The sequence below is a fragment of the Zootoca vivipara genome, chromosome 1 (genome assembly GCF_965207765.1).
Source record: "Zootoca vivipara chromosome 1, rZooViv2.hap1.1, whole genome shotgun sequence".
NCBI lineage: Eukaryota > Metazoa > Chordata > Lepidosauria > Squamata > Lacertidae > Zootoca > Zootoca vivipara.
Window position 1 is genome coordinate 59,344,946 of NC_142582.1, and position 21,127 is coordinate 59,366,072.

Consider the following 21,127-nt stretch of genomic DNA (forward strand, 5'->3'; position numbering starts at 1 on the left):
AGGATCCACAGGGGCAGCAGATCCCAGTGTAGATCTTTCCCCTCCACCTTGTTCCTGATGTAGATCTTCCCTCACACCTCACACCATAGTGCCATTTTGAGGTCTGCCTCAGGTGCCAGAGTGTCTAGCTCTGGCCCTGACAAGCTCCAGCTACTCTAAACTGGAAGGGAGAGCTTCCAAACTCTTCTTGAAGCTGGAGGTGGGTGGTGGGTAGAAACATGTAAACACAAACCTTACTGTTAAGTATTCACATTGCTCGTTTGAACTGGGCCCATTCATTAACATCAACAAACTTAATTAATGCATCTCCTATCATTGTGCAAAACCTAACATTAGATTGTGGCATGCCCTCAGTGCAAATTTGTATTTTATTGTTTATTTGTGATATTTTCTGTGTTTAAAGGTGAAAGCCTTCTAAAGGCAGTGTATTAAAACAAAAAAATATGAAGCAGTAACATACAGTGGTGCCTCGCTAGACGAATGCCCTGTAAGACTAATTTTTCGCTTAACGAAGAGGTTTTTCGAGCGGAGGTTGCCTCGCTAGACGAATTCATTTTGTGAAAAATTCGTCTAGTGAATCGCGGTTTCCCATAGGAATGCATTGAAATTCAATTAATGCATTCCTATGGGCAAAAAAATAATAATTTCAATGCATTCCTATGGGATTCACTAGACGAATTTTTCGCAAAATGAATTGACTCACAGAACGAATTAAATTTGTCTTGCGAGGCACCACTGTATATATTTCAATTAGCCACAACAACGTTTTTAAAAAAGCATTCCAAATAATAATAAAAATATGAGCAGCAGTTGAAACCATAAAATACAAAGTAAAGTTAGAAAGGGTTTTGCTGTTCTATTTGTTTTTCAGTACACTTACAGCATAATGAATGTATGTTTATTGCATAATGAATCACTAGGCATTATGTTGTAAAAATGGTGACGTGCCTACTTAATAACAATATTGTCCTAAAGATTTTAAAGTTTGTACTTTTCCACCAACCAAGTGTCTAAAAACTGCAATATGCAACATAGAGTGAACCACATTTCTGCCTCCCCCCCCATGTTTCTGACACTTCATTGATCAAATATTTGGTATGCCAAGAACAGTCGCTGAAATTTTCAGATTTTAAAGGCCAAAGCTTGAAAACAGGAGCCAGAATAACTTGTGCCTTGTTCTAGGGGTTCCTAGACCAATACCAGCAAGTTCTCTCTGTCACACACACTGCCACTTGGTATGGTTCAAGGAATGACAAGTGGCAAGGTGTGCCAGTAAGAAGAACCCTGGACGTAGTGGCCATTGGTTGTAGGAGAGAATGAGGCAGTGGAAAAAGAGCCCAGCATGAGACTCGATCTCAAGGTCATGAGTTCGAGCCCTGACATTGGGCAAAATATTCCTGTATAGATGGCCCTTATGGTAGGATTCAACCCTATGATTATTTATACAGTTTTGCTTTGATATCATTCACCTCTTTAATGGGTTTCTTCAGTTCTCATCCTAATTTAAGAATATTCTTAAGTGCACATTATTTCTTGATCTGACTCTTGTCCTGTACTTGTCTTGTTCTATGGAAGCTCTTTTGTTAATGGTAGAAAAGACAGTACTCCAGCAATATTCTCTTTCGTGCAAGTTATGTCTTTTCAATAAAATACGTTCAATAAAAATATCTTCCAATAAAACACTCTTCAACTGAAACCTGCCTGCTTAGATTGCTTTTTAAATGAATTCTGGGTAAACAGAAGAGAACAGAATGTTTGCCCGAGTCCCCTTGTTCTTAAAGAGTTAAACTGTGTGTGTGTGTGTGTGTGTGTGCAGCTTCAGGTAGGCTATTAGCCTTTAAGTATCTTGTCTTTGAGGATTAGCTTGGACTGTAATAGTCCATTATTGATGACTTCAATCACACTACACTAATTCTCTAAAGCAGTTGTAACATAGTGTGCTAGACCAATGATTCCCAGTTAGCTAAGAACTGCAGACCCCCTCTTTTTCAAAAGCCAAGCAATGGACCCCCTACTTTTGAAACTTTTGACATCTTTATGGTAGTTTTTGTTACATGAATGTTGCCACAGATACCATGAATGGGTTATGTGAACAACCTGGGGTCTGCAGACCACCAGTTGAGAACCACTGTGCTAGACTAATTTTCAGACTTTGGTTTTAAATGTATTTCCATCTGTGCTAGGTATGTTTATGTGTGTGTGGAAGTAAGATGTGATGTCTCATCTGCTCTGCTGTGATCTTAGGCAAATGTTTGCAACACAACTAGTACAGTACTGAAGCTGATAGTACTGTGGACCCCAAGCAAATCCCAAGCAGGTTTGCAGATTGACATGCTTCCTATGACTTATTTAGGATCAGGTAGCTGGTGCAGATCTCAGGTGTTCTCTCAGTCTGCTATGAGGTGTGCAGGCTTCACAGTTTATAGTTGTGGTGAAGCTGTGGGTGGGGTGGGGGGAATTAGCCCCACCGCTGCCCACCAAGCCTCTGACCTCAATGCTTAGCTAGATCTGAGCACCCGGTACAGGAGGCTTTTGGAAAGCAAAGTTGTGTTTCTTTTACATGAGTATGCAAACATTCAGGAATTAAGTAGTTATAATAAAAAAAGAGTGACCAAAACCCAGATAATGCAATCAGGTAACTTGCCAGACAGGAGATGAACAACACACTCAGATTTCTGTTGTAGGCCACCTTTTCTGTGATATAGGTATGGTGTATCTGGGGGGTGGTCTTGGGCTACACCCCTTCTGTGATGTATGCATGATGTTTCAGGGGGTGGTCTTGGACTCTAGGGCGGGCAATTTTAAATGTCTACATAAGGGCTTGCACACATGACTCTGGGTCCTCCTCCTCTCTCCTGCGTGTGGGGGAGCACCCTGTTGCAACAATCAATAAAGATCAGGCTTACTAGCTGCTTTGCTTCTCAATATTCTCTGGTTGGTCTCTGTTATTTTCTCCTATGGATAGAGAACCTACAAAAGGACTCTATATGGGCTCTTGTGTACCCCATAAGGGAAAGGGAGCAGTTTTTTTTTTACTTATATCAGTACTTAGGAAGGTGGTCTTTTCGCTTTGACATGCTTCCATGGAGACACTTGTGCTGTGTGCTTTTCGGCTTGTTCTAATTTGATGCAATGTGTGAACCTTGGGGGTGCATAAAAATCTATAGCCTAATGCTTTGTTTTCTCATCAATACTAATTCAATACTCACATATTGCTCACTTATTTGCAGTATTATGCCCATGTACCTCCAGGAGTTTCTTGTTTTGCTTATTGACCACGTTGCAGAATATTGATCACCTCCACTTTTCCTCCAGTCATATTCACCAACTTACTCTCTTGTTACCTCCTTGGGCTGTTGGCCATAATCTAAAATTTTATTGGAAAATAAAGATTTGTGTAATTCCCCTGTGAAGCTATAAAAAGTTTTTCCGTCTATGTTGGAAATTTGGGAGCAAGAATGAAAATTACTTCCTCCACTGTGAAATGTCTGCAGTGGCTTAATACAGCGTTTCTCAACCGCTGTTACCCGGCACACTACTGTGCCGCGGGACGCTGGCTGGTGTGCCGTGACGTGAGAAGGGCGATTTTGCAGCATCGTGGTCCCCTTTCGCTCTAGCTGCAGGAAGCTGGCCAGAGCCTCCCCTTTTTTTTTGCAAATAAATTTTGGGAGGGAGACCGAGGGAAAGCCGCCCGCTTCTCTCTCACGCCGCTTTACGGCTGCTGAAAACCCCCCGAGAGAGAGCAGCGCCGCCGTACAGCGCCCAGGCTCCCTCCTCTCCCAAGGTAAAGGGATCCGATGCCGAGAGTGGGAGGGGGGAGAGGGGGCGGGGGGAAGGAGGAGCGCAGGCGAGAGCTGGTGGGCAGAAAAGTTGGCCAAGTCGCGGCAAGGCGAGGCAGGCGCGCGGGGCGCGCACGCAGGTAGCGGCTCGCGAACTGCGAGGCGCCAACCCGGCAGCAGAGAGCTAGAGCGCGCGAGGAGGGAGCGCGCGCAGGCGCCGCCGCCGCCGCTCTTCCAGCCCAGCTGCCATTCTCCCAACACTAAGCGCTCCCCTCTCCCCTCCTTCCTTTTATCCCACACCCCCATCTTTGCCTCGCTTTCTCCCGCCCTGCCCGTGGCCGCAATGAGCTTGACCCGCCGGAAAGCAATATTTGGCAAGTGTTTCTTACAGTCATAATTATAATATAGGGCGGCAAAGAGTTAATTTTTAAAACTTTTTTAATGGTGGTGTGCCTCGTGATTTTTTTCATGGAACAAGTGTGCCGTGGCCCAAAAAAGGTTGAGAAACACTGGCTTAATAGTTGCTTTTTCTCTGCTAATCGTTTCTTAGTCCCTTCCTTCCTTCCTTCCTTCCTTGCTTCCTTCCTTCCTTGCTTCCTTGCTTCCTTGCTTCCCGGCTTCCTTTCACACAGCATAGCTTTCTGCATTCGTTTGAAATACTACATTCGAACGAAGACTGCAGATTCCTAGTCTGTCTTTTGTATCGGCATTTCCCATTCCAATACAGGCTTTGCATATAGTTATATTTATTTAAATACATATTAACCACACTTCCATAGAAAAATAGCAAGGTGGTGTACAGCATGAAAATGCAATACTAAAACAATTACATCATTAAAAGCATTGATATCCTATCAGTAAAACTGGTTGGTAAAAAAATTCAAGTGCCAAAGGCCTGTATGAAGAGTTAATTGTGAAAAATAAGGTTAAAAGACGCAGGGATTACTTCTGCCAGACTTCTCTGGCAAGGAGTTGCACAGGGCAGGGCCTGCCACACTTCCCTGGTGAAGGCTGAATGAATCGCAGGGGCATGGGAGACCACCAAAAGTGTCCCATCAGAAGATTTTGGTGTTCAAGGTGGAACATAAGGAACCTGTTGATCCTTAAGGGACTTAGGTCCCAAGTTGTTGAGTTCTCAGTGCCTGGTTTTTGTAGCCTAACCTAGGGTGGAAGTTATATATCTCATTACTGTGGTCATAAATGGGAACAGTGGCATTCGGTGGCAAGTGGAGGATTTTGGAATTGGAAGGAAGGCTATAACGAGGAAGCATATTTGCTGCATCCTACTTTATTAGCGTTGTCCACAACGTGACAATAGCATGCAACACTTAAGGCAAGGCTAGGGGAGCTGTGGCCCTCCAATTGTTGTTATTGGTGTCCAGCCTTAGCCAGTATGACCAGTGGTCATGGATTATGTGAGTTGTGGGTCAACAATATCCAGAGGGCCACAGGTTCCCCCATACTAGGCTCACACAAACCTCTTCATTTTTCTATGTTTTTGCACACACCATCCTGTCTGCTCAGTGCATAACAGCCATCCCCACCCCACTTCAAGGATCATGTTTACCAAATCACTAGCTGTATTACCCTTACTAGAACTTCAGAAGGAAAAAAAAAGTGCATTTGAATGCAGGCAGAGTGCATTTTCTTTATTACAAAATAGCCAAGCCCTCCACCCCACATCAACAGTATTCATATATTGCTGTTCTGAATGAGTATAATAATCCCTTTTACCATTATTTCAGTAACCTACTGTTAAATATACATTGAAAATGGTGGTTAAGTGGTTGATACCTATAGCTGGTACAAAAATGGAGCAAGCTATGGTTGTGTTTTAAGAACATCCAAAAAATAACATAAAAACGCAGTGATTTTATCAGGATGAAAGTTCACGCTATGATCTGTCAGCTTTTGAATTAGAAAGCTTTTCCTTCAGACTGGTTGCAATTAGAAATGGAGAAAATAGATATTTCTGGAAGAGGGCACAGAATTTAGCCCAGTCTGCAATCTGTTCGACTGTTAAGATGACAGGAGAAAAAGGTTCCCCCTCGACTAATTAAGAACAGTGTCCTATTTATTTATAACATTTCTATTCATCTTTTTGCCAGAGTTGCTCTTCAAAATTGTGCAGTAAAAACATCCTAATAAAATTTAAACAGTGCAATATGACTTGAATTAAAAGTCTCGCATTGTTGTTGCATTGAGGGTAGATAAGCAAATCTCAAGCATGATTCTGTGCATGCCAACTCAAAAGTAAGCCAAATGATTTCAATAAGCAGTCCTTTACTCCAAGTGTGTATTTACCAAAGATCCAATTTTGGAAATACATCAATGCTTTAAATCACATCATCATCATCATCATCATCATCATCATCATCATTTTGACAAAGTAATAATAATAATAATAAAATGTGCACCCCACCCACGAGACCATTCCATTGTAACTATCCAATCCCAAAATTTCAACACCTCTTGCGATGCTTTGACCCTTTCCATTTAAACAGTACAAATTCTACAAACACATTCCATATCTCCTCAAAATAATTTTTCCTGCATATTCCCCATCTTACCTTAATGGCACATGTTAATCTATCATTAACAGCTTATATCCCACACCTCTTTATACCATTCTTCCATTTTATATTCTGTTTGCCCCTTCCACTTCCTAGCTATAATAATTTGTGCAGCTGTCAATAAATTTGTGAACAAGTCCTTCATAGCCTATGAACCTCCCACCCCATTGTAAATTAATAATAATGCTACCTCTGGGCTTAGCATCAATGCTTTTAGCTAAATCAAGCAAAGGGTTTAATTGGGGCCAGATCTTAGAACCAGAACCTGGTTTGAAGGATGCCACGACTGAATCTCAGGTGTATAACTTCTAAACATTAGCAGGGTGGGGATTAAATATGTTCTAGTACTTTCCCATTTGGATTAAAGTAATGGGGTTTCCTGTGTGGTGTCCTCAACTCTCTTGGCGCCCACTGCCCTTCCTAATTTTTAACTTTTTAAAGAAAAATATGCCCCTTTTTTGTTTGGGGGTATTGCCAGCTTTTTTGTCTGCACAAAATCCCACTATAATTAATTGTCCCACCCCACTATAAAATGGACATTTGACAGTGATTATGACAACAGGCCCCCCAAGTTTGGGGAACTTTGCTCTAGTGTGTTATCTTTGGGGCTGCCTTTGAAGACTGTTCTAAAGCTTCAGTGAGGGTATTGGAATGACTGTATCCTACAATGCTGAAGTCTGAGATAGAGATCACAACACAGAAACATGGATCGGTGTAGTGATGCCTGAACAATGACTCTTTAATTGCTTTTTGTTTTTTTAAATCTTTTCAGAGTGGGCACAGCCTACAGTGGAAGAGCCTCCTCTGGTTATAATCTGAATTTCGGAGAGGTAGCCTCTGCAAGCAGAGGGGAAGGGCAAAAGGAGGCCATTAATTCTTCCTCCGAGAACCTTGGCCAGACCATGCGAATTGCTGTGGCACTCCTTGATTTCACATTATTATTTTTCCCCAGGACTCAACAAGGCCAGTAGATTTGGACTAGCCTTCACCACTGCCATTTGCTATTGTTTGTCGGCTTTCTGTTCCTTTTTCAAACAAACTTTCATAGCCACCTGCATACAGGGGAAAGAGTGTCAACCATAGTCAAATGGCATTGACCGCTTCCTCGTTAGCCAGTAGGGGACTTGTGCTCCCAGATTTGTTGCTGGGTCCTGGTAGGATATACCTTCTAATTGGCAATTAATTAATTTGGACACGTTTTTTTTTCTTTTTCCAGAGTGTTTGAAACTCACAGACTTTGAGGAGCTCCTGCTGTGGAACTGTTCAAGCTTGGCGCAGCCACAAATCAGGTACTTTATTTTTTAAGATCAAAGCTAATTCTTGAGCAGTCATTACAAAGTTTCCTAAAGAGTGGGGAGGCTATATTCTAATTTTTAAAGGAATGCTGTGGGTTATTTTGGGATCTTTGCATAGCCAGAAGTAGCTGTGTGGTCTATCTTTTCATTATGTGCCAGCTTGAAGCCCACCATCTAATCCACTAGTCTTCAATAGGTGGGTCAGGACCCTAACCTCTAACCCCTAGTGGGTCACGAACTGATCCAAGGTGGGTCACAACAGGAGCACTATATGGTGTAGGAGCAGATATATGGTAAAAGATAAAAATGCGTTCCCAATTGCATGTTTGGGTTATTATTAATATTATATTAAATTTGTATAACAACATAAAAAAATACAAAATGAGAACATCAAAATGAAGCAAAAACAAACCAATAACCCTCCTTTCACAAACACATTTAAAAGGCCGCATGATGTTTATTTAGCCAAAGGCATGGCTGCAGAGAAATGTTTTCACCTGGCTAAAGGGTTAAAAGGGGTAAAAGTGGGGGATCCTGATCTGAAAAGGTTGAAGACACTTGGTCTAATCCGGCCCAGAAAGAAAGTGCAAGACCATTCTAATGATGGGCCTTTGGGTCACAGCCAAGCTGCAGAATAAGATGGGTCAGTTTTTGTTTTTGTTTTTTTAAAAAAAGAGTTTTCTAATGGTCAGTGGAAGAGGCGGGGGAGAAAGAAGGGCCAGTGTGGAAAGGGGTTGAGGACATGGAAGGGGAAGCATCTCTGCAGGATATTGCAGGGGAAGATATTAATGTTTTCATCACCTGGAATGCAATTGTGCTCTTACATAACTGGTATTTGCAGAAACACTATCAAATTGAATGCGGGGGTGGCAGGGTGATGCTGAAATGCATATCCCAAGGGTCCTCTTGGTTTCTTGATTTCCGTTTTACTGCTGTATGAAATAAGGCCACCTTGCAGGCTGTTAGTGGCAGGAATTGCTCAGTTTTACAGTTCCTTGCTTTTTAGTGCTTAAATTGTCTTAATTTTATGCCTCAAGTTTATGCCTCAGCTCTCTGCATTTAATAGGTTGTGTTAGTTTTTATTCTTATTTTTTCCCCCAACCAAAATACATTGACATATTTATGAAAGGGTATATCCATTTGCTGGTCTACATTGTTTGCTGGATGCTCGAAGGGTGTGAGAGCCCAGGACTGGAATCTTAAGCTATTGTGCATTGCAGCTTATTAAATGGGAGAAAGGAGAGAGTACCCTGACTCTCACCAAGCTGCCCATCCCAATTCCAGGTTTGAAAAAAAGGCTTTCTCTCTTCTAGGAAGAATCTAGCTCATGACACCTTTGAGACCAAAGCAGACAGTTTGGTTCACTGTAGCCCCTGGCCTAGGAATGGTGGTGTCCAGGGCCAGCTCTAGGGGTAGTCTGGGTGGAGCGGGGCGCCAAGGCACCGGCCCGGGGGCGCCGGAGCGATCTCTGCACCACGGCGCCAGGGCTACTGACGTGCTTGAGACAGCCCTGGTGGTGTCATTCCTCAGCACTGAACTGGCATGTGTCTGGGTTCCAAATCTTGGGGACTTGCTATTTAAAAAGAGGTATAACATGTATGAAGTTTTGCTTTAAAAAAGCAGGTGCTATCCTATTTGTGAATGACAAATCCTTAACTTTGGGCTCCGTCTTCCCTCCGCACCTTGTAGCACACGACTTCTTTGTTAGATTCTTCTCTTATCACTCTAAAGATCTTCTGCCAACCCTGTCCCTGCAGTTGGCAGGGATCCCTGTTCAGCACTTGGCAGGGATCCAGTCATTGGTTTACGCCTGCCATGTATCCTTCCTGTCACTTGAAAAAGAAGCTTTCCTGAATGGTTGTGTGTGCTTGCACTGCTGCATTGCAACCTTGTATAAATTGTGCTTCCAGACTTGCTGCTAGCGCAGCAAATCCTTTTGTTGCCCAGGTTGTTCGTGTGCCCTTAGAGAGCATCCGCTGCCGACTAAGTGATTTCCTTTTACATACCTTCCCAGGGCGTCACGTGGATGAATTAGCTAATGTTTGTAAAGCACGCCAAACAGAAGAAAGGTCTCTGCAAGTGCTTGGCATCCTTATTACATAACATACAATTAAATCCGGCTGCACTGTACAAAGCCCACTTCATGTGAAGTGCTGTGTATTTCAAATTAATAGATTTCAGAAGAATTGTATTACATTCAATATGTTGTAAAGCAATCTGTGCCAGAGACTAGGAGATCTCCTGTGTTTTCCCCTTGTTATGTTGAATTGCTGTTAATTGCCGTATTTGCCGTATTTGCAATTTAAATTCTTATGTAACAGAAAACCTGAATTGCTAGGTGCCATACTGCCTCATGTGAAACACCCAGCTAGTACACAAAATTCTTTAAACCTCTTTTGTTTTTGCATTACACTTTCCATTTTAAAGTTCAGAATAAAGTAGTTGCTTTGGAAGACGATAATCGGGCATCCGAACAACCTGCTTGTATACAAGCATTTTGGTTTCCCTGTGAATGTCCCGGTCCTCAAACATTCTGCGCTTCAATTGGGAGAAAGCTGCACTCGTCAAGCTCAGGCGATGCTGGATTTCAGCATCAATGTCGGCCCTTGTGGAAAGGTAATGGCCCAGGTAGGAGAAGTGATCAGCACTTTCTAACCTTACACAATTGAGTTGGATTTGTGGCACTGCAGAGGGGTTGTTTTGTGCTGGTTGGTGCAGCACTTTGTTTTTTTGGATGTTGAGCAATAGGCTAAGCCAGGGGTTCCCAACAAAAATTTCTCGAGGACCCCTCATCGAGCCGCTATTGTGACAAGGACCCCCATTAATTCCTAATCCTAAAATTAAAAAGTGAGAGCCAAATTAAGAGTCTTTTTATATTTTATATTTATACGTTTTTTACAGTTACAACAGAGTACTCCATCAGTATACAGTTAGTTTTAATTTTCAGTTCTTAATGAGATGAGTTAAATCTGTCCTTTGAGTCCATTATTTCTGAAATATTAGGTTCCAAACTTGAAACTTTCACTCTGAAATCCGACCGCATGTCGAGCCGATTCCTATATTTGTTTTTCATGAAACACATGGAAGAAAATGCTTGCTCACACCGATATGTGGTTGCAAATGGAAGGATCTTTTTCATTGCCTTATCTCCAAGTTTCTTGTAGTCCTTGCGGCATACAGCAGAACTACTGCCTCTATCTAATTCTAGTTTTGCGCTAGACTCTGCTCATGCAGGAAGCGGCCAAAACAAAAAATCTGTTATCATACGAAATATATTTAATATATTTTTATTCTAATAGGATCTTGAGGACCCCTCTGGCATAGCTCGCGGACCCCTGGGGGTCCCCGGACCACCTGTTGGGAACCACTGGGCTAAGCTTTTTGTAGGCTTCCATGAAGATATTTAGGATGCTTTGGAGGTCATCCTCTGAGTGTGCACACACTACATTGTCATCAGCATATTGAAGCTTTAAGGCGGAAGTTGTGGTAACCTTACTATTTGCTTTCAGCCTGCTCATATTGAAGAGCTTTCCCTCTGTTCGATATATGATTTCTATCCCAGTGGGGAGTTTCCCTTTGACAATGTGTAGGATCATGGCAGTGAAACTAATAAATAGTGTTGGGGCGATAACACAACCCTGTTTAACACATGATCCCACAATGAATGGTTCACTTTGGTTCATATTGCAATTGTTGCTGTCATATTATTATGGGGGAGTCAAAGGATGTTCACAAAATTATCTGGGCAGTCAATTTTCAGAAGGATAGTCCACAGGGCATTATGATTTACAGTGTTGAAGGTCTTAGTCGGGTTGATAAGCGCCATATACAGGGGTTGGTTTTGCTCTCTGCATTTTTTTGAAGCTGTCGAACAGTGAAAATCATGTCACTGTCCCCCTAGAAGATTGAAAACCGCGGTTTCACGGAGGGTAGCCTCAGATATAGTTAGGAGACGGTTTGCTAAGATCCTTGCAATAATTTTGCCGGCTGCAGCTAATAAAGAGAAAGTCGCTCATAAATGCCAGTAGGGACTTCTGACAAAAGCTTCACAAGATCGTTTTTGATAGCAAAGCCTACTCCATGTATTCAACGTTCTTGTTCAGTAGACCTTTCCAGAAGAATATGTAGCCTCCTCTTTCTACCTTCAGTTGTCCCTCTCCTGCTCTTCGAGTTTCTTGAAGCACTGCAATATCAATGTTAAAATGTTGCAACTCCCTTGCAATGATGGCAGTCACTCTCAAGGCAAATCTTTAAAAAAATGTAGCATAAACACCAGCAATTGGGAAACACTGGCCTGCGAGAGTTCCGATTGGAGAACATCCTGCTCTCATCCTGGAGGGTAGTGACTAGTGGGGTGCCACAGGGTTCTGTCTTGGGCCCAGTCTTATTCAACATCTTTATCAATGACTTGGATGATGGCCTTGAGGGCATCCTGAGCAAGTTTGCAGAAGACACCAAATTGGGAGGGGTGGCTAATACCCCAGAGGACAGGATCACACTTCAAAATGACCTTAACAGATTAGACAACTGGGCCAAAGCAAACAAGATAAATTTTAACAAGGAGAAATGTAAAGTACTACACTTGGGCAAAAAAAATGAAAGGCACAAATACAGGATGGGAGACACCTGGCTTGAGAGCAGTACATGTGAAAAGGATCTAGGAGTCTTGGTAGACCACAAACTTGACATGAGTCAACAGTGTGATGCAGCAGCTAAAAAAGCCAATGCAATTCTGGGCTGCATCAATAGGAGTATAGCATCTAGATCAAGGGAAGTATTAGTACCACTGTATTCTGCTCTGGTCAGAGCTCACCTGGAGTACTGTGTCCAGTTCTGAGCACCACAGTTCAAGAAGGTTCTTTAGAACCTAGAACCTATAGGTTCCAGGAGGTATTTGGGTATATATTGAATATTTTATGCCCACAACATTGCGCCTATGTAGTGGAGGGGGCATGCAAAGTCAAATATCTAAACCTAAAAGCCTGCATCAGAGCTGAGATGGCTGCTTGTACATACACAGAGCCTCCTCTGATCAGTATTTTGCCTTTGCAGCCTAAGTTTCATTTGCCTTTGTAGCCAGAAGGAAAAGGAATTGCTCAGTGAGGATTTCACTGCTTATTGATTACTGCCCTCAAGTGAGATTGCAGGTGCCACTGTCCTGTCATTTGCTAGATATGTGTACAGAATGTGTGCTGGGCTGCCTGTTAACAGCAAGGAGGGTTGGGAAAAGGATTTGGGGGTGGGCGGGCGTACATGGTTGTTCATCCTCTTTCTAATGCTACATCTCTTTATATCTCCACAAACTGAATTGTGAGATGAGGGGCATTATCACTATCACACAAAAAGAGAAAAGCATGGCTGAGAAGCAGGAGGTTGTGATGTTTATCCTTCCTTTTTCTCCTCTTTTTCGTATGAGCACACGAAAGCTCATACCAAAATAAAAACTTAGTTGGTCTTTAAGGTGCTACTGAAGGAATTTTTTTATTTTGCTTTTTCTCCTCTGAAAGTGGTTGCAGATCCCCACTTGACATGTCTTACAACTGTTTAATAATTCAGGCTCTCTGTTTGTTTGTTTGTTTGTTTGTTTGTTTTGTTTGACCTAGGCAGCAGTGGCAGCTTGGCAAGGGGCCTGCTCTCTTTTCACTTTCCTGGCGCTGCCCATCAAACTGATGAGCCCTTTGTTGTGTCCAATAGAGAAAGCGAACTGCTCTGGACAGCCTTGAGAGCATTTAAAAGGGACCCCTGACCATTAGGTCCAGTCGTGACTGACTGTGGGGTTGCGGCGCTCATCTCGTGTTATTGGCCGAGGGAGCCGGCATACAGCTTCCAGGTCATGTGGCCAGCATGACAAAGCCGCTTCTGGTGAACCAGAGCAGCACATGGAAACGCCGTTTACCTTCCCGCTGTAATGGTACCTATTTATCTGCTTGCACTTTGAGGTGCTTTCGAACTGCTAGGTTGGCAGGAGCTGCGACCGAGCAACGGGAGCTCACCCCATCGCGGGGATTTGAACCGCCAACCTTCTGATAGGCAAGCCCTAGGCTCTGTGGTTTAACCCACAGCGCCACCCACATCCCATCGCCACCCGCTTCATTTGTTGGTTTGATTGAAATTATTTATATCTTGCTCTCCTTCCCAAAGACCCAGTTTGGCATCCCCCTATGCACATTTGTGTGTACACACACACACACACACACACACACACACAGAGAGAGAGAGAGAGAGAGAGAGAGAGAGAGAGAGAGAGAGAGAGAAGAGAGAGAGAGAGGCTGGGAGCCTCAATGAAGGTTTTACCTGGGGCAAAATACCCAGCTAGCCCCCCCCCCCAAAAAAAATCTATGGCACTGCAGGAAGGCTCTAAAGCATGATTCCTAGAAACGTTTTAACTGCTCTCTCCACCCCCAACACTAACAGTGAAAGAGCCATAAAGACATCCTGGGAGAGGGAGTTCCAAAAGTGGGCAGCCTATAATAGTCCTCTCCCCAACCCCATTTATCTTGGTAACTATTGGGCTTCTCCTTTTATAACACATATAGCACCTGTTTGAAATAATATAGAAGTTTGTATATATGGGCTCCTGCCCAAATAATTTTACCATCTATCCTTTACGGCTAATTAGAGTATAATAATCTATTTTCTTCCCCCCCTTCCTTTTTCTAAGAACAGAAACAAAATAAACAGTAGTTGTTGTTTAGTCGTTTAGTTGTGTCCTACTCTTCATGACCCCATGGACCATAGCATGCCAGACACTCCTGTCTTCCACTGCCTCCCGCAGTTTGGTCCAACTCATGTTGGTAGCTTTGAGAACACTGTCCAACCATCTCGTCCTCTGTCATCCCCTTCTCCTTGTCTTTTCCAGGGAGTCTTCTCTTCTCATGAGGTGGCCAAAGTATTGGAGCTTCAGCTTCAGGATCTGTCCTTCCAGTGAGCACTCAGGGCTGATTTCCTTAAGAATGGATAGGTTTGATCTTCTTGCAGTCTATGCAATAAGCAGTAGTAATCTTTTAAAAAAAATATTGTCCAAGCTGATTTAAAATCCAGTATATCTTCATAAAAATCAGGGATTACAGCTCTAATTATGATCAAGGATGGGCTGAAAATTCCCATAGCACCTGTTTAATCAAGAGCAAAAGGCTTGCTGTACACAGCAGGATTTTCATGTTGCATGCATGGTGACAAAACGCAAGGCATGCACAAACCCTGATATGAAACTTAATGTTGATGTGCTCAGTTTTATTTTGAGGTGGTATGTATTGCTCCTTGCTTTTCCATATTGGTTTATAATAACTTAAGGTGATATTGACACAATCTAGTTCATTTGGTTTGCTGAATAAGAATACTGCTTGTGTATGAGATTGCATTTCCCACCATGTGTGTGTCAGAGAGAGAGAGATGTGAACCTACAGTCGTACAGTACCTTGGTTTTCGAACAGCTTGGTTCCCGAATGTTTCGGCTCCCAGACGCCACAAACCTGGAGGTGACTGTTCCGGTTTGCAAACTATTTTTGCAAGCCGACTGTCTGACAGGGCTTCCACAGTTTCTGATTGGCTGCAGGAGCTTCCTGCAGCCAATCAGAAGCTGCACTTTGGTTTCCAAATGTTTTGGAAGTCAAACGGACTTCCAGAACGGATTCCATTTGACTTCCAATGTACAACTGTATGGGCATATATCTAATGCCTACAACACTTCCTTTTGAGGATGGAAGAACTACAAAAATGGGAGGTGTTCATGTATTGTGGCAGAGAACCCATATGTGAGTCTATGACCCGCTCACTGCACATACTATTATTTCTAGAGCCAGCCTAAGCTGAACTGGGAAGTTGCTGGTGGCTGTAGGCAGGCTGCAGTCCCATGGCTTATGTTCTTGTCTTGCTGCTTTCCTCTAGGAAACTGCTCTTTAGCACTCAATCAGAGAAAAAACAGTCCGGTTTTCCCTTCCCCTGGGAAAGCCACTCACACCCTTGCCAAAAACACAGAAAAACCCCTTGGACCTGTGCTTTCTAGGCACAGGACAGGAGGAAGCGTGGACAAGCTCCCAGTCTCAGTGTGTCCTTTCGCCATTAGCAATATTGACTTGTAGTAACAAAGTGCTGTGGTATGCTTTGTATGCAGTAAATTGATTTCAAGCATGTAATCCAAATATATAGTTGCCTTTTCTGGAAGCGGTCATGCAAAGGGCATAAAAAAATTCCAGCTGTGCAATTTCATGCCTGTTTCCTGAGACGGGAGTTCAGTGTGAGACTTCCTAATACATGTGTTTCAGATTGCAGCCTGAGTAGCAACAGCTCCAGAGATTTATTTTTGTTGCCCTGAGAAACTTTATTTCTAGTTTGCCACTTTATTATTAGAATCATCTGCTTCTGTATTAAAGGCTTGGTTTTATTGCTGCCTAAAAGAGTGATTATCGGTCTTGCCATTACATTGTTTCCCTTAAATGTGAACAACTCGGCAAATAGTCAGATCACTATTAGAAGAAGAAGAAAATAATCTTGGACTTGTTCATCGGCCTATCAGCTTGGTCTGGGATAGATCCTTCTGGAGAAAGATCTCTAGATCTGCATAATGCAGGTGACCTGTGCACACATACCTGGGAGCAATCCTAATTGAATATGACACGTATGGAGCCTTGGGTATGCCCCAACTATGGTGTCAAATGGAAGGCAAGGGGCTTTGGCATCACACAGGGTGCCACTGAAATTTGAGATACCAAGGTCTGCCACTGATCTCAAAGTTGAGCCCTCTGTCCCCTATATCCAGGTCTGCAAACATACCTACACAATTCAGAATTTTAAATGTTATCAGAGCTTCTTATAACAATGATTTAAAAAACAAAACAAAAAACAGCACCAGATGACTTGAAGCATGTTAAGCTAACACATGTTAGATCCTATGATCTACACCATGGGTAGGCAAACTAAGGCCCAGGGGCCGGATCTGGCCGATACGCCTTTTAAAAAGATGGCATCTTCCCTTGCCTCAAAACTCCTGTTTAAAACAAGCAAAGATTTGATTTCCCGTCGTATTGAAAAGATCAGTCCTTGTATATTGATCTTTTGTGTGATCCATATTTCATGCTGCTTTTGCACATATCTGGCGGATAGGATTGCTGCTGGCTCTCCTGGTTTCTGTATTGCTTGCCTAGTATATTCAACACACCATCAGAGGAACTCTGTGGAAGCTCTTTTGTGTGGGAGCAATCATAGCACTAACCAAGCCATCTGGGATACATGCAGAAGGGATCTCAGATGCATATTCTACTCCTCTTACCAGATTAATCATTTGCTCTAGCCACTAGCCACTGTTTGCTCTAGCCACTAGCCATCTCAGCCTGCTCTTCCTGCTTCTGCTTATTGCAGTTTAACTAATTGATTGGCTTTTTGCCACTGTTGTAGAATCTAAGGCACAAAGGAAATGTAAAACACTGTTGCTGTTTTTAGCCCAACTGGAAATATATATTCCGGTGACTTTTGCTATAAAACAAAATAAGGGAGCCAATTACATTGACCTGACCCATGAGGATACCCGGGGGAAAGCAATATGCCAGGTTTCTGGGTTTTTTGTTTTTGTTTTAAGTTTAATCTCAAGCAAGGGCTTGGGAAGATGAGGTTACTGCTTGCTTGCTTCCTTGAATGCATGACTAAGGCTAGAAACCTAGAAAATAACTGCTGTCATACTGCCTACTGCATGGGAGACAGATATGTGTTTTTTGCGTAAGAAAAGTCAAAACAGTTTAGCAGAGAAAATAAGAAGCACAACAATAATATAAAGGAAGCTTTAAGAAAACATGTCCCAATTCTCCTTTCCTCAGAAATATGTTTTGGGAACCTTGTGCATATCTGCATAAACAAGGAAAAAGAATGGTGTACAGAAAAAGAGAATAAGTGCAAATATTTGGCTGTGCATAGACTTGTCTGTAAGAGGGTGGTGTCCAGGCAAGAAGATGGGCCAGACTATCTAGTGATGTGAATTGTTCATATTCACACCTAAGCATTTGAGCCCAACCAACCATGCTTTCTGAGTGAGAAATATGACACAATTTCAGCAATAACTGTTTCCTTCTTGTCTTTTCAATACTTTTTCTTCCTCCTTTTCTTTCTTTCTTTCTTTCTTTCTTTCTTTCTTTCTTTCTTTCTTTCTTTCTTTCTTTCTTTCTTTCTTTCTGCATTATTGCATCTTTTTTCAGGTAACATGATGTGCTTTCTTCCTCTATCTTCCAAGCTGGAAGCTCCTTGCCTGATTCTATATTTCTCTGCAAGTTTGCTTCTTGTCTCCATATTCTTTTCTGAGTTTGGGGAACCTGAAAATGTCCTCTGATTCAGAATTGTGTGCTTTGGTTTTTGCAATAGGGAAGAGTGATTTCAGGAAATGTGGTACTGGAAACTAGCGTGGTATATGGAATGTGTATAAAGTAGTACCTCTGGTTGTGGACAGAATCCATTCCAGGGTGCCGTTTACACCCCGAAAAGCCCGCAACCAGAGTGGGGCTTCTGAGCATGCACAAAGCGCGATAGAGGGCTTCTGTGCATGTGCAAACCACGCAGAACACTTCTGCGCATGTGCAAACCACGCAGAATGCTTCTGCGTGTCCGCGCGTGGCAAAACCCGGAAGTAAACACTTCTGGGGTTGCCGCGTTCTTAACCCGAAAAAACGCAACATGAAGCGTTTGCAAGAAGAGGTATGACTGTATTGGCATATTGATACTGCACTAGGGGTGATGGTGAGAGAGGCAGAAACAACTTCAGGAATTGGGGCAGAATGAATAAAGCAGGAGATTAAGAATTAATAATAATAATAATAATAACAACAACAAATAACAAATAACAAATGACCTGGAAGCTATACGCCGGCTCCCTCGGCCAATAATGCGAGATGAGCGTGCAACCCCAGAGTCGGTCACGACTGGACCTAATGGTCAGGGGTCCCTTTACCCTTTAACAACAACAATAATTTATTATTTATACCCCGCCCATCTGGCTGGGCTTCCCCTGCCACTCTGGGCGGCTTCCAACAAACATTAAAATACATCAAATATCACAGATTAAAAACTTCCCTAAACAAGGCTGCCTTTAGGTATTTTCTAAATGTCAGGTAGTTGTTTATCTCTCTGACCTCTGATGGGAGGGTGTCCCACAGGGCGGTTGCCACTACCGAGAAGGCTCTCTGCCTGGTTCCCTGTAGCTTTGCTTCTCGCAGTGAGGGAACCACCAGAAGGCCCTCAGTGCTGGACCTCAGTGTCCGGGCAGAACGATGGGGGTGGAGATGCTCCTTCAGGTATACTGGACGGAGGCCATTTAGGGCTTTAAAGGTCAGCACCAACACTTTGAATTGTGCTCGGAAACGTATTGGGAGCCAATGTAGGTCTTTCAAGACCGGTGTTATGTGGTCTCGGTGGCCACTCCCAGTCACCAGTCTAGCTGCCGCATTCTGGATTAGTTGTAGTTTCCGGGTCAACTTCAAAGGTAGCCCCACGTAGAGCGCATTGCAGTAATCCAAGCGGGAGATAACTGGAGCATGCACCACTCTGGCAAGGCAGTCTGCAGGCAGGTAGGGACTCAGCCTGCGTACCAGATGGAGCTGAGAGACAGCTGCCCTGGACACAGAATTGACCTGTGCCTCCATGAACAGCTGTGAGTCCAAAATGACTCCCAGGCTGTGCACCTCGTCTTTCAGGGGCACAGTTACCCCGTTTAGGATCAGGGAGTCCTCCACACCTGCCCGCTTCCTGTCCCCCACAAACAGTACTTCTGTCTTGTCAGGATTCAATCTCAAACTGTTAGCCGCCATCCAGCCTCCAACCGCCTAGTTTTAGGACAGGGATGTCTAACCTGTGCCTCTCCCAGATGTTGATAAACTACAGTTCCCACAATCCCTTATCATTGGCTGTGTTGGCTGGAGCTGATAGGAGTGTAATTCAGCAACATCTGCAGGAACACAGGGTTGCCACGCCTGTTTTAGGAACAACCAACTTTGAGAAATAGGATTGGTTTTTTAAAAAAATAAAAACGTTTATCTGGAAGCTTGACTCTTTAGCCTAAAATCCCTGTGTGATACATCTAGGTTTGTGTGGCTACTTGGAATTCTTCATTAGAGGGGGGAAATGTACTCTGCACCTGCACAGAGGCCCCTTACACATTTTGCAATTGAACCCTGTCTCATTTTAAGCTCCAGCCTCGCTGAATCACCAATGAAGTCAGCCATATTTGCTAAGCGTTGCTAATTTGGACCAAAAAAAGAGCAGCTCTATACCAGATGACTATGATTATGGAAGTTCGTTGTAGTGACTTTTTGGCTTAGATTCTGAAAGCTGGGAAACCTTGGAGAGGCTTTATTAAATGTATAAACAGATACATCACAGGCACAAAGCTGTCATATTCTAGGCGCCTGCAATCATCTGTCTGTCTACAAAAGTACGGTATACATTGAATTGGCTGAGTAGCTGGTGTGCCTTTCTCTCTCCCACCTCAGCCTTTCCAACTCCATCGCATTGCTGTAACTGGGAAGTCTCAACTCCAAGGACCCTTCTAGTCTGTTACTATTTTGAGGGTGGGAGTCAGTCGCAGACTGGAAAATTCAGATTGCACCATTAAGTGGATTTGGTGCTCTTGCACAGTAAACTCAATTCCAAAAAAACCTGACATTTTTGTGGCCAGGAAAGCAGTGGGCAATTCTACTGGAAAATGGGGGATAACAATTGATTGACATGATGATGTGTACTTTCCGCCATTCAAATCAGAATGAAGGCTCAGTAAACAGCTGGTGTTCTATAACCTCCTCTCGAACTTTGTGCAAACAAATCAGGATGACTGCTTAATAAGTAGTTAGTCTGGAAGTGCCCCAAGTCTTAGTGTAAGACCATCCACTCGGTTTTCCTCTGTCCCAAATCTATAGCTATCGGAACTGAGCACACCAAATAACATCTCTCTCAGGTAATGTTTGAATTCTGTAGAGCATTTCCTGACTCCCATTTTGCACCCACAACTTTCCACAGATACAGATGGTCATCTCTGTGTCAGAATAAATACATTTTGTGGTACAACATTCAACATTCACAGCTCACTCAACAGAAGCATATTTTATTATCCTTATTGTCAGCAAATCAGTTGATTTTATTATGGCTAAATCTACCATAACTATACCAATACTGACATAACATAATTACTTCAGTTTGCTTCCTCTCTCCTTATATTTGTTACGGTGATGCAAAAACTAAGCTAGAGAGTTGTGTGTTGTTTTTTTAGTGGGGTTTTTTTAAAATAATTTTTTCCCCATATTTGCATTTTTAGAAAGCTATTTCCAGAACTGGAATTTCATTCTAAAGATACTGGCTCCTTCCTTAGTTGCTTGCGGGTGAAGCCCACATGCTATTTTGGACTTTCAAAATGCAAGCATCCGTTTTATTCATTAGCGACCGAAATGGTCTTTCATCAGCTACCAGAAAGGCAGAGTCGTCTTAATTTATAATTATCTGCATAATGTTT

General features: G+C 42.9%; 1 protein-coding gene across 3 annotated transcripts in view; it reads left to right on the forward strand.

The window, feature by feature from the left end:
- Window positions 1–21,127, forward strand: part of TSPAN4 (tetraspanin 4) — a 517,256-nt gene that overhangs the window by 177,407 nt on the left and 318,722 nt on the right. For all 3 annotated transcript variants that reach the window (XM_035121894.3, XM_088666040.1, XM_035121932.3), the window contains one exon: window positions 7,569–7,641. The gene's annotated coding sequence lies outside the window, so the exon portion shown is untranslated. The remainder of the gene's footprint in view (window positions 1–7,568; window positions 7,642–21,127) is intronic.